Source organism: Vicugna pacos, chromosome 5, assembly GCF_048564905.1.
Source record: "Vicugna pacos chromosome 5, VicPac4, whole genome shotgun sequence".
Classification (NCBI taxonomy): domain Eukaryota; kingdom Metazoa; phylum Chordata; class Mammalia; order Artiodactyla; family Camelidae; genus Vicugna; species Vicugna pacos.
The window spans coordinates 13,971,636-13,987,205 of record NC_132991.1 but is presented as its reverse complement, the minus strand read 5'-3'; the positions used below and the strand labels follow the sequence as shown (position 1 = coordinate 13,987,205).

At 40.6% G+C, this 15,570-nt stretch overlaps 1 protein-coding gene across 13 annotated transcripts in view; it reads left to right on the top strand.

Annotated features, from left to right (window-relative positions):
• Positions 1-15,570, top strand: part of NCKAP5 (NCK associated protein 5) — a 912,592-nt gene that overhangs the window by 888,151 nt on the left and 8,871 nt on the right. The window lies entirely within an intron of this gene.

Here is a 15,570-nt window from a genome sequence, read left to right as displayed (position 1 = left end):
GTATGATTCCTGTACACTAAACTACACATATTTCAGATGTACAGTTTGCTGAATTTTGATAGATGTACACACCCATGAAATCACTACCACAATCAAGATAGCTAACATTTCCATCACTCCCCAAGAGGTGCAGTTTTCAAATTCCCAATTTATCCCTTCCCACTCCCTTTAACCCCTGGTAACCATAAATTTGTTTCCTATATCTGTGAGTCTGTTTCTGTTTTGTAAGTAAGTTGTTTTTTTTTTTAAGATTCCACATATAAGTGATATATGATATTTTTCTTTCTCTTTCTGGCTTAGTTAGAATGACAATCTCTGGGTCCATCCATGTTGCTGCAAATAGTATTATTTTATTCTTTTTATGGCTGAGTAGTATTTCATTGTATAGGTATACCACATCTTCTTTATCCAATCATCTGTCAGTGGACATCTGGGTTGTTTCCATGTCTTGGCTATTGTAAATAGTGCTGCAGTGAACATTGGGGTGCATGTGTCTTTTTTAATTATAGTTTTCTCTGGGTATATGCGCAGGAATGGGATTGCTGGGTCATATGGTAAGTCTATATTTAGTTTTTTAAGGAACCTCCATACTGTCCTCCATAGTGGCTGCACCAATTTACATTCCCACCAACAGTGTAGGAGGGTTCCTTTTCTCCACACCGTCTCCAGCACTTATCATTTGAAGACTTGTTAATGATGGCCATTCTGACTGCTGTGAGTTGATATCTCATTGTAGTTTTGATTTTCATTTCTCTGAGAATTAGTGATGTTGAGCATCTTTTCATATGCTTGTTGGCCATCTGTGTGTCTTCTTTGGAAAGATGTCTACTTAGGTCTTCAGCCAATTTTTTTATTGGGTTTTTTTTTATATTAAGGTATGTAAGCTGTTTATGTATTTTGGAAATTAGTCACCTGTTGGTCACATCATTTGCAAATATTTTCTCTCATTCCATTGGTTGTCTTTTTGTTTTGTCGAGGGTATCCTAAGCTGTGCAAAAGCTTTTAAGTTTAATTAGATCCCTTTTGTTTATTTTTGCTTTTATTTTCATTACTCTAGGAGCTGGTTCAAAAAATATTGCTGTGATTTATGACCAAGAATGTTCTATGTTTTCCTCTAAGAGTTTTATAGTATCTGGTCTTACATTTAAGTCTTTAATCCATATTGTGTTTATTTTTGTATATGGTGTTAGAGAATGTTCTAGTTTCAGTCTTTTACAGGTAGCTGTCCAGTTTTACCAGCACCACTTATTGAAAAGACTATCTTTTCTCCATTATATATTCTTGCCTCCTTTTGTCATAGATTAATTGACCATAAGTGTGTGGGTTTATTTCTGGACTTTCTATCCTGTTCCATTGATCTGTGTGTCTGTTTTTGTGCCAGCACCATTCTGTTTTGATACTGTAGCTTTGTAGTATAGTCTGAAGTCAAGAAATGTGATTCCCCTAGCTCTGTTCTTCCTTTTCAAGATTGTTTTGGCTATTTGGGGTCTTTCGTGTTTCCATACAAATTTTAACTTTTTTTTCGTTCCAGCTCTGTGAATAATGTCGTTGCTAACTTGATAGGGATTGCATCGAATCTGTGTTTTGCATTGGGCAGTATGGCCATTTTAACAATATTGATTCTTTCAATCCAAGAACATGGTATATCTATCCATTTGTGTATGTCATCTTCAATTTCTTTCATCAGTGTCTTATAGTTTTTGGAGTACAAGTCTTTTGCCTTCTTCGGTAGGTTTATTCCTAGGTATTTTATTCTTTTTGGTGTCATGGTGAAGGATATTGTTTCCTTAATTTCCTTTTATGCTGTTTCATTGTTGGTGTATAGAAATGCACTGATTTCTGTATATTAATTTCGTATCCTGCAAATTTACCAAATTCATTGATGAGTGCTAGTAGTTTACTGGTTACTTCTTTAGGGTTTTCTATGTATAGTATCATGTCATCTATAAACAGTGACAGTTTTACTTCTTCATTTCCAATTTGGATTCCTTTTATTTCTTTTTCTTCTCTGATTGCTATGGATAGGACTTCCAAAACTATGTTGAATAAAAGTGGCAAGAGTGAGCATCCTTGTCTTATTCCTGATCTTAGAGGAAATGCTTTCATCTTTTCTTCATTTAGTATGATGATAGCTGTGGGTTTGTCATATATGGCCTTTATTATGTTGGGATATGTTCTATTTATGCCCACTTTCTGGAGCGTTTTCATCATAAATGGATGTTGAATTTTATCAAAAGCTTTTCTGCATCTATTGAGATGATCATATGGATTTTATTCTTCAGTTTGTTAATGTGAATTGATTGATTTGTGGATATTGAAAAATCCTTGCATCCCAGGCATAAATCTCACTTGATCATGGAGTATGATCCTTTTAATGCACTGTTGGAGTTGATTTGCTAGTATTTTGTTGGGGATTTTTGTAACTATATTTATAAGTGATATTGGCCTGTAATTTTCTTTTTTTGTGACATCCTTGTCTGGTTTTAGTATCAGGGTGATGATGGCCTCATGGAATGAGTTCAGAAGTGTTGCTTCCTCTGCAATATTTTGGAATAGTTTAAGAATTATACATGTTCATTACCTATTATTTATTGATTCAAGAATATTTATAGAGTTCATACTGTTTAATAGGCAACATTCTAGACATTGCAGACAAAGCGAGTTAAAAAAAAAGACAAAGTCCCTGCCTTTGAGGATGTTATGTTTTAGATGAGAAGACATAATAAACAAACAAAATATAATATAATGTCAAGTAGTGATATATGTTATTAAAAAATCAAGCAGGATGAGTGGACAGGAAATAATGAGGGTACTGTGTCAGTGAGAGTGATCAGAGAAGGTGTCTCTAAAGAGGAGACATTTGGAGAGATTTGAATGAAGTGAAACCTTGCAATGTGACTGTTTGGTGGAGAAGCACATTGGCAGACAGTACAGCAAATGCAAAGGCCGTGAAGTAGGGGCATGCTTGCTGTGACCCAGACAGTTACAGCTGGAACAGAGAAGAGAGGAGGGGAATTAAAGGAGAATCGAGGTGCCCACCACATAGAACCTTGAAGGCTCTGGCTGTAACTTCAGGTTTTGTTCTCAGCAAAAGGAAACCATTGGAGGATTTTGAACAGGAGAGTGATGTGATCTGAGATACAGTTTTTAAGGGATACTGTGGCTTCTGTGTGGAAGACAAGCTGTTGAGAGATGAGAGTGGAAATGCCAAGGCCACTTAGGAAACCACTGCAGTGGTGACTTGGCCCAACTATGGGAGCAGAAGACAAATGGTGGAGAATGACTGGGTTTAGGATAAGTTTTAAAAGGAGAGCAAACGGAGTTTGATGATTGTATTGTTCAGCATCTAGCATGGAGCAGAAACCATTCTAGGTCTTTCTGTAAAAGGAATTTAGCACAGGGAACCACTTACCCAGATAATGGAATAACTGAGAAGCTAAGAGGAGACAGTCAGGCAATCCAGAGATTAGCAGAATTGGTATGTTCTCATTATTCCCTAGAGATGTAGGGACAATAGCAGAAGGTGACATTAAAGCCCCAAAGCTGGACATCCTGTGGGAGCTAGAACAGTGGATGGGAGGGTCTATCTGGCAGGAGATAGAGCCATGGAGGAGAGGCAGCTGCCAGGAACACCACAGGTCACAGAGAAGGGAAGAAATGCCTTGTTTTCTCCCCTCCTCCTGCCTTCCAGGATTCTGTCATTTGCCTTTCATTGGCTGAACCTCCCCAGAAGCCAGAGAAAGAGGGAGCCTGGGAAATGTAGTTCCCTATGACAAAAAGCAAAGGAGGGAAAAGGAGAGGAATGCAACTGAAAACAAACGCAATTTATCAGAAGACTGGTGGATGTGGGGTATCAGAGAAAGAGAGAAGTTAAAGAGATTTTCAATATACTAAGACAGTAATATCTATATCTCACAGTAGCCACATATACTAAAGGATATACCTACTCCATTAACACATAGATATTGTGGTATATAAATATATATACACCTATTGCATATATAATATACATACATATATACATATATGTGTATGTATATATATGTGTGTATATATATATACACACACACACATATACACTATACACACAAACACACACACACTAAGCAGGGATGCCAAATAGCCTTGGTCTCAAATGCTCAAGACATTCAATGAGCAGAGGATGCCTGAATTACTGTATTAAGAAGGATTCTGAGGCTGTATCCATGTCCAGCGGGGGTTGGGTTACAGAGATTGGTAATCAGTGGCTGCTGTGGGCATGGGAGGGAGCAGCTGGCACATGACTGCCAGATATTAGCCACATCTGCACTGAAGCAATGACCACCGCATAGTGGGAGTAGTGGCAGCCCCGCCCCTCACCTGTAGTGCTTTATAAAGGGATCTCTGTCGTTTTCTTAAAAATAATGGTAACGGCCTGTCCTGAATCCCCTGTGGAAGGAAACCGCCGTGTTTAAACCGAAGTTCATGGAGAACAAGCATTCTCACCTCCCCGCTCCTTCTCCCAGGAGTTTGAAGAGAACACAGCTCAGCCTAGTGAATATCCATTGTTCCAGCGAGCACACGTGGTGACTCACAGCAGCTCTGTTCCCTTTGACCCTCTCATCTTTGTGTAAATGAATCCAGGCAGTTCGTATCTGGGGAGCAGATTTCTGAGTTGACGGTCTATTATGAGGTTAATCTAGAGTGAGTGGTGTTCACTCAGACGTGGCGTGGCCTCGCCCTTTAACTATAAGCCCGTGCCCTTCCAGTTATTTCCCTGTGGGCTCTGGAGTCCACCCCAGCTGGTGACCAGCCCCTTAGCAGCCAAGGCTTATGCAGACATCTGGGATGGTCTGTACCCCAGAAAGCCTTCCATACTGGGTGGGAAGTTTAGCCAAATGGGCTTTATGAAGTACAGTCAAGGATCTCTTTGGAAAGAGGTTTTTGAAATGAAGTCTCATCTTCCACCACCCAAGACCAGGCCCTGTGTTTTCCTGTCTGCACCTTCTCCCTGGGGGGTTGGAGCCCCTCGTCCGACACGCGCACCAGCCGGCTGGGAGCCCCTTTGTCTTCCTGTGGCTTTCACATGTTGTGAGTCTCGCTTCAGCTCCCCAGAATGAGAATTGGGGGGATTATCTTTAATACTCTGTTGATGCCTCTGGTGAATATAGATTCTAGGTTTAACTAATTCACATAGCAATTTATATCATTATTACCTCAAAATAAAAATCTTTTAATGTTTTGTTTTTAATCTCCAGTGGAGTAACAAGTTATTTTATTATTCAAATGGGGCTCCTTTCCTGCTGTGTTCAATACGATTCTTAATAAATATGTAAATTTTAAAATTAATTTACAGCATACATTAGGAGGCATGATTTTTGAAATGACAAAAATTTGATAGATTGTAAAATTATCCCCCTTAAAATCATCAGTCATAGTGAACAGAATGTACCAACCTCTTACAATTTTACAGCTTTTTCTTCATCTTATCTTCTGTTAGGGACTCACTTAAAATTGATTATAAAACAGTGTATTTTTTAGGCCATAATTCAGTCACAGATTAATTAGACTTTCAGTTAATATCCCATCATCGTATGGGATGGGAGCCAATGGTGTTTTGTAGTTGTTCAGAGTTGCAGGAGAGAAACCCTGATTGCTCTTCCCAAGTGACGGAAGCTACCAGCACTAATCACTAATCACATCCAGACCCAGAAATTGTAACATCCGTCATCACGTTTCTTTTCTAGCTGGCTCACAGCAAGAGATCTTTATTGGCCCTGACCAAGAGAGTAAAATGCACTTAAACATTTTTGGTAGGGGTGATTCTTTTTTCCCCCACTTTGCTTAAAATGACATTTCTGTAGCCGTCTCCTGAAAGATCAGAAGAAGTAGAGGGGAGTGTATGTGTAGATATCCATACTTAGCCAGCCTGGACTTAAACATCTCTTTCCTAGTCACTTTCCAATGAAGAGCAGCCTTTGGATTAATTTCATGACTTTAAATAATACTTTAATATCTCCCAACAGGCATATTCAAGGAGCAGTGTGCCAGTCACGTCTTAAACACTGAGTTAAGGAAAAGTATTTTTTCCACTTAAGAGAACTGCAGATAGACATGACACAGAAACCATACGCACCGTAGCCAGCCAAGAGAAACACCAGCCCACTCATATCTAATGGAAACACTGGGTTTTTACACAGTTGAAGGAAAGATGATCATCCTCCCTCTTGCCCCCTCTGCATGCACTATTATGCCTGGTACCAGTTGTGATGTGTGAAAAATTGCTACCCGTTGCATTGGTCTGCCTCTGCCAGACTGTCTTTCCCCTCTGTGCCCCAGAGTACACAGCCCAGGCCACATAGCTCCCAAGATAACCCTATGGTTTCCCTTTGTCTGAATGGGGGGGATTCAGTCACTCCAAGCCTCTCAAAATCTTTTTTTCAACTGAATTATAGTCAATTTATAATGTTGTGTTAATTTCTGGCATACAGCATAGTGATTCACTTATATATAGTGCATATCTGTATTCCTTTTCATATTCTTTTTCATTATAGGACATTACAAGGTATTGAATATAGTTCCCTATGCCATACAGTAGGACCTTGTTGTTTATCTATTTTATATATAGTAATTAGTATCTACAAATCCCAAACTCCCAATTTATCCCTTCCCACCCCCTGTCCCCATTGTAACCGTAAGTCTATTTTCTATGTCTGTGAGTCTCTGTTTTGTAAAGAAGTTCATTTGTGTCCTTTTTCTCTTTTAATTCCACGTGTAAATGATATCATATAGTATTTTACCTTTTCTTTCTGGCTTACTTAGTATGAGGATCTCCAGGTCCAAATGTTTCAAAATCTCTTATATTCTTTAAGGACATCCAGTATTCTTTAAATTCCTCCCAGTATTCTCAAACCTTCATTCTAAGGCAATTCCCCCATTTTATTTTGTGCACAATGAGGATTTTTTTTTCTCCCTTCACATAAAACTACTTGGATGTTTAAAAGCCTCACTAACATATTCAGCCTTCCCATTGCTAGATAGCATAATCATCACTCATTATGTGTGTTTTAATCTCTAACTTGTCTGTAATTTTGCTGACTATTTCAAGGAGCCTGGCTTATGGCAAAAGAAATGCTCCTGGAAAGCTCTATGTTAATCAATTTTTTTTTGAAAGTCAAAATCTATTTTCCTCTTTATTTACTGGGAAAGTTATCCTCTCTACTTCCTAAATAAAGGAAACCTAAATGTCTTCTGGGTGATTAGACCCTTAACTATCCCTCAGGAAATAAATGAATGTTCCCTGCCAGACTGTATGGCATCTTGTCCTTGGAACTCAGTCACTTTCAAAGACAATAAAGGGTGTTAGAGAGGTGAGAGATATGGAAAAGACAGGGAAAAGAAAGATGACCCATAAAAAGAAATATAATTAGCAGACTCCCTTTATTTCACCAACTTTTATGGACTTTCTTTTTTTTTTTTTTTGAAGTATAGTCAGTTTATAATGTGTCAATTTCTGGTGTACAGCACAGTACTGCAGTCATATAGGAACACACATATATTCATTTTCATGTTCTTTTTTACCATAAGTTACTACAAGGTATTGAATATGGACTTTCTATGTGCCAGGCATGTTCTGGGCACAAGGGATGCAAAGATGAATAGGATCAGAGCACCCACCTGGGAGACTGGGCCATGGCAACCAATATACTCTACGAAGTTTCACTGGTACCATAACTGCACAGCGAGTGGAGAGAGAATAGAAGGGGCAGTGATCAAGGCTCCTGCTCAGAAAAGGATTCAGAGGAGATTTTCCTCCACCTGAGTCTCCAGAGATGAGCGGGTATTAGCCACCTGAAAGGTGGGGAGGACATTCTAAAAGAAGATAGGTGAGCCAGAACATGGAGACAGTAACTGCCTTTCTGGGCTCAAAATTCAGCCTGTTGCCATCCTCAGCTGGTTGGCTAAGTTGGTTCCAGGACCCCCCACGAATACCAAAATCCATGGATGTTCAAGTCCCTTGTGTAAAATGATGTAATGCAGTCCAGGAGACGGGAGGCTGACTGTAATATGTTGGTACCTGTATCTGCATGCTTACTGACTTATTTTCAAGGTGTTGCTGGGTGGTTTCAATTTGCTCTGTAAAGCCCTGGATCATTTGTATCCTGATTACTTTTGAGATTGCTTTTCCATCCTTGCCCCTCCATTGCCGCCAGATTCTGCCTAGTTGAGCCCACTGATGCCCGAGTTTGCCTGTAAATGGAGAACTTTCTTTCCCTCCTCCCCATTCTCCTTTCCTTTCCATAGAGAACCTTGTATCTGTGAAATATCTTTCCATTTTACTGTTGGCTTTTCATTTTGATACAGAAATAAAACACTAACTCCTGGACTTGCCGTATTCCCAGATGTGACCTAAATCCATGAATTAAAAGACTATAGATGGAGGGAGGGTATAGCTCAAGTGATAGAGCACATGCTTAGCATGCACGAGGTCCTGGGTTCAGTCCCCAGTACCTCCTCTAAAAATAAATAAATAAACCTAATTGCCTCCCTCCACCCCTGAAAAAAATAACTAAAATAAGCAAATAATTAATTTTTAAAAAAGACTATAGAAAGCAGTGATATACATGGTAATGCCAGGTGCAATGCAGCCTTGTGGCAATTTAGTCTCTTCATCCTGGGCCTGTGTTTTGATTATTCCTTATCCTATATGTGAGTAAGTCCACAAGCTCTTATTGAAGAAAGGCCCCTATTAAATAAACCACTATAGTAACTTGCACCTCCCCCCTACCCCTGGAAAAATTTCCTGCAGTGTGTGGTTTGCTGAGGATGGGTTAAAGGGCAGTAGCCATAACCTTTTCCACCCCTTCCAGCCAAGGAAAGAGTAGAAAATCCATGTAAAATTAAGAGAAAAGCCTGTTTCATTCACCTTTATTCACTACTTTGTTTCTGTGGTGACAGACCACGTAATGGCCCAGGTGTTGGATGTGAGTTTACAAACAGCAGAAAATTCTGTCTCCTGCTGTCCCTAATGTCTAAAGGGCGGCTTTTGAAGGTTTTTATTTGTTTTTGTTTTGGGGATTTCCTCCCTATTTTTGGAGGCGAGAGGCAAGGAATTTAAAAGCATTAAGAGGGTATTTACTGTCTGTTTAAAACACCCTCACCTCAGGGCGGGAAGTGTGTCAATCATCATTATTTTTCCAGTAGCTTCAGGCAGCCCCCTGCTTGAATATCACTGGATTTTGATAGGCTGTAATATGGAAGAGTCACAAATTAAATACAGATGAGTTTTGTTTGGCCCACACATTTGCTTTAAATAAACACTGGGAGATTTCATGTATGAATTCCAGATTTTCATTCCTCTTGAAAAATCAGAAGTTCTGGCAACCATGAGCCCACATGCTCAGGGGATAAGACTCAGCTGGCACTCAGGCAGGACTAGTGATTGAGAGCAGGAACTCTGCAGCTGGACTCCTGGACTCGGATCCTGGCTCCGCCTGGCTCCTCACAGCTGCGGGGCCTGGGGCAACATACTAGTTCTTTTAGCCTCCCTTTCCTCACATGTTAAATCGTGTAAACTGTTGGTACCTCCCTTGTAGGGTTCTGCCGTCCAGCCTTTAGGGCAAGAACAAGCCCTACATCGATGTTTGTTAAATAAGCAGTCGCTGCCCTTCTAAATGGGGCAGGTGCAACTGAGTTCACCGCCATCCCCACCACCCTAGTGCCGTCCACGCATTGTGCTTACGTCAGACCCTCTTCTGTGGACCCCAGTGGCCATGAGTTTTCTTCCCCTGGTCTAGAAAGACCCAGGCCATCCATCATCTGTCTATGGGGAAAGGGAGGAGTTGCAACAAAGATAAGGAGTCTGAAGGGGCATCCATGAGAAGGATCTTGTATCTATTCCTTAAGTTCGGGTCTGTGTCTTCAGCTGTCCACGGAGACTTAAGTACAAGAGCCCTAAAAGGATGGACAGATGGCTCTTGCCCTGAGAAGCTGGCCCCTGTGCCTCACCAAAGTGCCTGTGTCATGGGAAGGTTGCTATTTCAACTGCATCTCTACCTCGTTTCTAAGACCCTGCTTCCATGGGGACAATGAGAGAATGGCTCCTTACCCCACTCTGCCAAGGATCCGCTGCTTGGTGGGAAGGAGGGGATACAGAAGGAAGTGGGGGGATTTGTTATGATTAATTTTAGCTTCTGGACCCAGTAAGTCAGAACCATGGTTTTCTAGATTGTTAGAAGGCGACATTAACTAGAGCTTCCTTTCCTTTAGTTAACTTGCTCACAGGTCAAGAGGTTTAAAACTTGCTCTGTCTGTCACCAGCAAAACATTTGTTCCCAATGTTACTGGGTGAAGGGTTTGCGTGTTTCTCCCCCAAGGTCCCTCCAAGGACACTGCCCCAGGAGTCCTATTGAATGAGGCCACTTATCACACATAAACACACGTGCAACTCCTTTGTGCTTGGCGTACCCAGCTGTCCATCCTGGGGTGAACACATTGATGCTATCACAAACATTTTCCCTTTCTGCAATTTTTTTCCTGGAGGCAGGAGAAAGAGACCCTCTCATTATTTATCTTAAGTGTTTGATAGACCTCCTTTGAGAAGGTCATTGTCTGCAACAGTAAAATAATCATGGGATTTCTGGACAAGTTGGCAAAAGAAAAATGATTCATTATTTCAAGAATTATTTTGCCTTCAGCCCCCAAAATGGATGAAGGCTTCTAACAATATGTAAGAGAGAGTAAGGCTTAACTTACTATATGAAAGATTACATTTTAAAGGGAAAAGAAGTTCAAACACTACATTTTTAGCTCTGCTGGAATATAACTGGGGTGAAGGCGGTCCACCTGTTACCCCCGGGGTCTTCTAACTGTTATTGTACTCTTCCCTTTGCAAAGGGGGCCTGCCTGCCCTCCTTCCCTTCTCATCCATTTGGGCTAATGAGATTGGAAGAATTCTTTTAGGTTCTATTCAAGCAGCAACCCCTCGCCCCGTTCCCTTTTGCAGCGTCAGAACAGATAGCATTTCATCCACACAGCTCAGCCCGACCGCACGTGCCTGGCCACACCACACAAAATTATGCATCTTCACAGCCCACTATATTTTGATAGGGGTTGGGGAGGGTTGTGTAGCTGTTTAACTGCTGGGGATACTATCGTGAAATAGACCGAAAGGTAGTTTATAGTATGACTAATGCATCCAGGTCTGGTACTGAGGCACCTATTGTGTTGGGTTATTTTGAAATAAAGTTTAGTGCAAGCCAGACACCCAGAATGAGGCAGCTTGACTGATAAAGATACTGGATTTTAAAATGAAAACTGGAGAGGCTGAGTGATCAATATGACCTTGACCACTCACAAGCCAAAGGACTTAGGGAAATAGTGATAAGACCCCTGTGAACTCCTTTGCTGGACAGAAAGGTTTTAAACAATATTTTAAGAAAACCAAAAGCAAACACCCCTTGGACCTTCTTTACAGATTAGATCTGAAATGAAAGACCCTGAGTCACACAACCAACTATTGATTTTGTTGATCCATCTCTAATTCTCACAGCAATCAGGTTGTGTTTATACAGTCGTGGTGGGTATGCATACTGCACTTCGAGCAAGGCACCTTTCACTTTCACATTAATTTAAACATTAATTCATTCTGTGCGTGTGAGACAAAAATTAAGCTTCTTTTTATTATAGCGGATGGCTGATGTAAACCTCAGAAAGTGGTGTTAAGTCAGCCTAGGTGCTTCATAAAGAGGCTCCCTTTTATAATGCAAGAGGCATTTGTCAAGTGAATATATTACAGGTGGCAGAGAATAAAAAGCACCTGCATGCTTCCAGGTACTAGAATTTTGTCCGAAGGCAGCTGTAATTTAATCTCCTCACAGCTTAATTTCTTGATTTCATACACCCAGCAACAGTTGTGGCTTTATCACCCAAATAGTCCGTCTTATTGCTGCCCCTAAGAATGTCATCATTGTCCTGTTTACATTCTCACTTAAAAGCACCAAAACACATCACCGAGTTTCCCCTGTCTTAAGGAGATAGAAATCTGAACTTAAGCACATTACCTGGGACTTGCTCAGACCAGGGCAAACAGCACTTGCTGCTGAAGGATGCAATTAATAAAAAGGGTAGAGCCAGGGTTGGTACCAGCTATCATGGGCCCGCTCTTCTCAGTAACACTGAGCCCCACGGCAGAAGCTTATTGACTTTGCTATTGCCCCTGGACTTCCAGGAAGCGATGGTAGCTGCTGCCTCACCGAACCATGGGCCAAGCCCACCTGGAGGTACAGAAGGCCGCCCCAGATGGCTCAGACCAGGATGGCCGTGGGATGTGAGTCCACATATCTCTGCTCTTGACAGAGAGAGGAAATTGCTTTGCCCAAGTAAACAACAGTCAGACATCCATTAATCCAAGGACCGTGCTGGTTCTTAAGGCCAGCCTGGGATCCCAGAGACCATGCCACTGCTAGTATGTCTAGGGGCTGGAAAGGAGCAAGGCTTTCACAACTCAGGTGAATGTCAGAAATGATCTTTATTTTACCTGCCTCTTCATCTTAGAAAAGTAGACGTTACAGAAAAGTCGGACAAGTCTATGAGCTCCGAAAGGACCCGATATAGTGAAAATAGATCCAATAGTGATTACATCCATTGATCTGCAGTAAATATCAACTCTAAGAGACGCAAGGTGGAGTGTCAGAACTGAAAAAGAAAGCAGAACCAAACCTAACCAGCGCATGGCCTCCAGAAGTGTGTCATCTAATTGAGAAGTGGGACATTGACATGAAAAGCGCCGACCTAATAGGACGTATAGAAGTTCAGGGTTGAAATGGATGATTTGGCCATTTAGGCCCAGAATGCATAGAAAGATCCCTGTGGATGAAGTGTTGTAGAAACAGAAACAGCAGCTGTTAGTAACTTAAAAAAAAAAAATCAAGCTATAAAACATGGTTACTACTGACAATGATATGGAATTAGAGGAAAGAAAAACCCTCCAGTTTGAGCGTGTTAAATTTAGGAGATGACTAGGCCCAGAAAGATAAAGAAAGGTGAATGTAAATAGCCATTAGTTAACCTTCGGAAAACATTTGCCTGAACAGTCTTAAAGACTAAAAGCAGAAGACGACAAGAAACTTACCAAGTTTAGGGAATTATTTAAAAATTAGGATTAGGGTAGAGGGACACTTTCAGAACTCTGAGTCTGACAGGAGATCATCAGACCGGAGTGCAGGCTGGACAGGCTAGTCTGACAGGTCTCAGGGATCCGTCTCCTAATATACCTGAAGCTTTGTTCTACATTGACATCCTGTTTAAAAAACTCCTTAGCATGTACGAGCCACAAGAGCAGTGACTGTCACATACTCTGCTCTATCTCCAGTGTCCAGAATACTGTCTGGTACGTAAAAGGTGCTCAATAAATAGCTCTTGAATAAACAAATGGTGTTGCTGGAACAGCATAAACTTAAATATTAATTATTTATTTAAATACTTACTTAGATAGATAATATGTATTCAATATTTTAGTATTTATTAAAATATTTAAAATGTATTAAAACCCAGGTGCAGGGTTGAAGTCATGATTGTCACTGATACATTGTGGCTGAACAAGGAATGGAATCCAAAGTGAAAGCAGGTGCCTGTTGGCATTCTCCCAACCAGCATGTCCTTCCATCCTAGAACCCCCAGTGCTTACTGGGTAATGAGGACTAAGAGCAGCCTACAACTGCCATTATAAGCTAAAATGCAACATCCAATGTAAAGTTTAATGTTTCTAAATCTTCAGAACAATTTGCACCAAGGAATCGTCTCTTTAGAACAAGGATCAATAAATGGGTGCTAATTCAAAGTTGCCTTGGCTCTTGGGCTTTGATATGTCAAATAGCCTTGGGAAATAACTTTATCCAAAGCAAAGGCTGACCCGCTGTAGAACTGAAACATAAATTGCATTAGGAGATGAATCGCTTAAACATGACTAGAGCTAACATTCTTGCATCCACAAATAAGTGTGTCTCTGGATGACCCTTGGCACGCAGTCTCATTTGAGTCCATGGCCATTGTAAAGCACCTAATAGATTGCATCCCCTAGTGCACTCTGACCCCCAAATGGTCTACCAACTTCTGTTAGAAGTAATTCCAGGTTGCCCAATAATTTATAGGTTAATGAGTAACACAGAATGTTTTCTCCTGGCTTTTGCCCACATAGATCATCCTTCAGAATAAAAACTTCACCCTTTCAGGTACAGTTTTATGATGTCCACCATTACAATGGTATTGGAGGTGTTCCTTTGAGGGGAGAACATCCATGAAAAAAATAGTATAATCTTTTTTTACAGTCAACTGATCCCCCCCCCAAAAATTATGTTTTATTTTATCTTGAAAGAGTAGCCAAAACTCTATCACTCCAAAGTGAAAACACAGCTATGTGGTGCTCGAAGACACAGACGGTCCCTTCATGCTGTAGTTCCCTCTGGCAAAGGTCATGGGCTCTTGATGCTACAAACGCACTGACATCTAAGCCAGGAATGGCCCAGCTCAGCTCGCTGGACAGATAGGTATCATATTTAAGACATGAAATGATGGAAAGGTTAGTCAAAGAATAAAGTCTAATCAATCTTCTAAGGCAAGTGAGTAGCATATATATTTGTTTTTATCCATAATGGTGCCCAGAAATGAAAGGCAGGAAGGTCTGATGCCTTCACTCTCATCAGCTGGAATCATTAGCCTGACACTAAAATGAAAAGGAAAAGATTAGACGTTCCAGCCCAGAACCTGCACAATTCTCATTCCTAAATAAACATTTTGATTAATACTACTGTGCTGGAAGAAGAAAAAGAAATCTAACAGGATAAGCACGTTCCTTTTAGTGAATTTAATTATACAAGCTGATACCGGTGAGCTGGCTTGTTTTCCCAATTCTAGGTCACTGTAAAACAGTGCAGATTTTGCTTTTGGAGAAATTGACCAGTATTGGTCAAATCTGATACATTACTTAGGGTAATTAACCTATATTCTAAATTAGAGAAATCGCGACTGTGTCCTTTGCATGTTCCTTCCTATAACAATTTTGCCCACATTTATGATTACATGCCTTTCCTTTTTCCAAATGGCCTTTCTCTGTTATAGACAAAGTTTATGATTTTCTTTATGTCCCTTTTTTCTCTTCCTACTCAGGGACCCGGTCCCACAACTTCCCCATTTTCCACATATAGGAACATTTCCCTTCTCTTTGATAAAATGACATCTCTTTCCTTCTGTCCTTTTGATCTAGTCTTTAAATTCCTTTGTGGCCACTGTTGCTCACCAAGCTGGGTTCTTTTCCTTTCTATGAGAAATATTATTTTCTAGCAGTCCTAAACTTCCTACTGCACTTCTCTCTGCTTGCTTTTTTTCCCCCCGAAAGTGAGTTCATTTTTTCCCCTCTGGGTTCAGGGGTTCTAGCAGAGGTCATTGAAAGTCATTGATCATAGTAAAGGACAGCTATATAGAGTTAATAATATAGTCATAAAAGCACATCTCAGCTGAAAATAACTCTTTCACCTAATAAAACCACTTTGCCCTGGAGATACTGAAGAATCTTCAGGACCCCAGTAAGAAAAC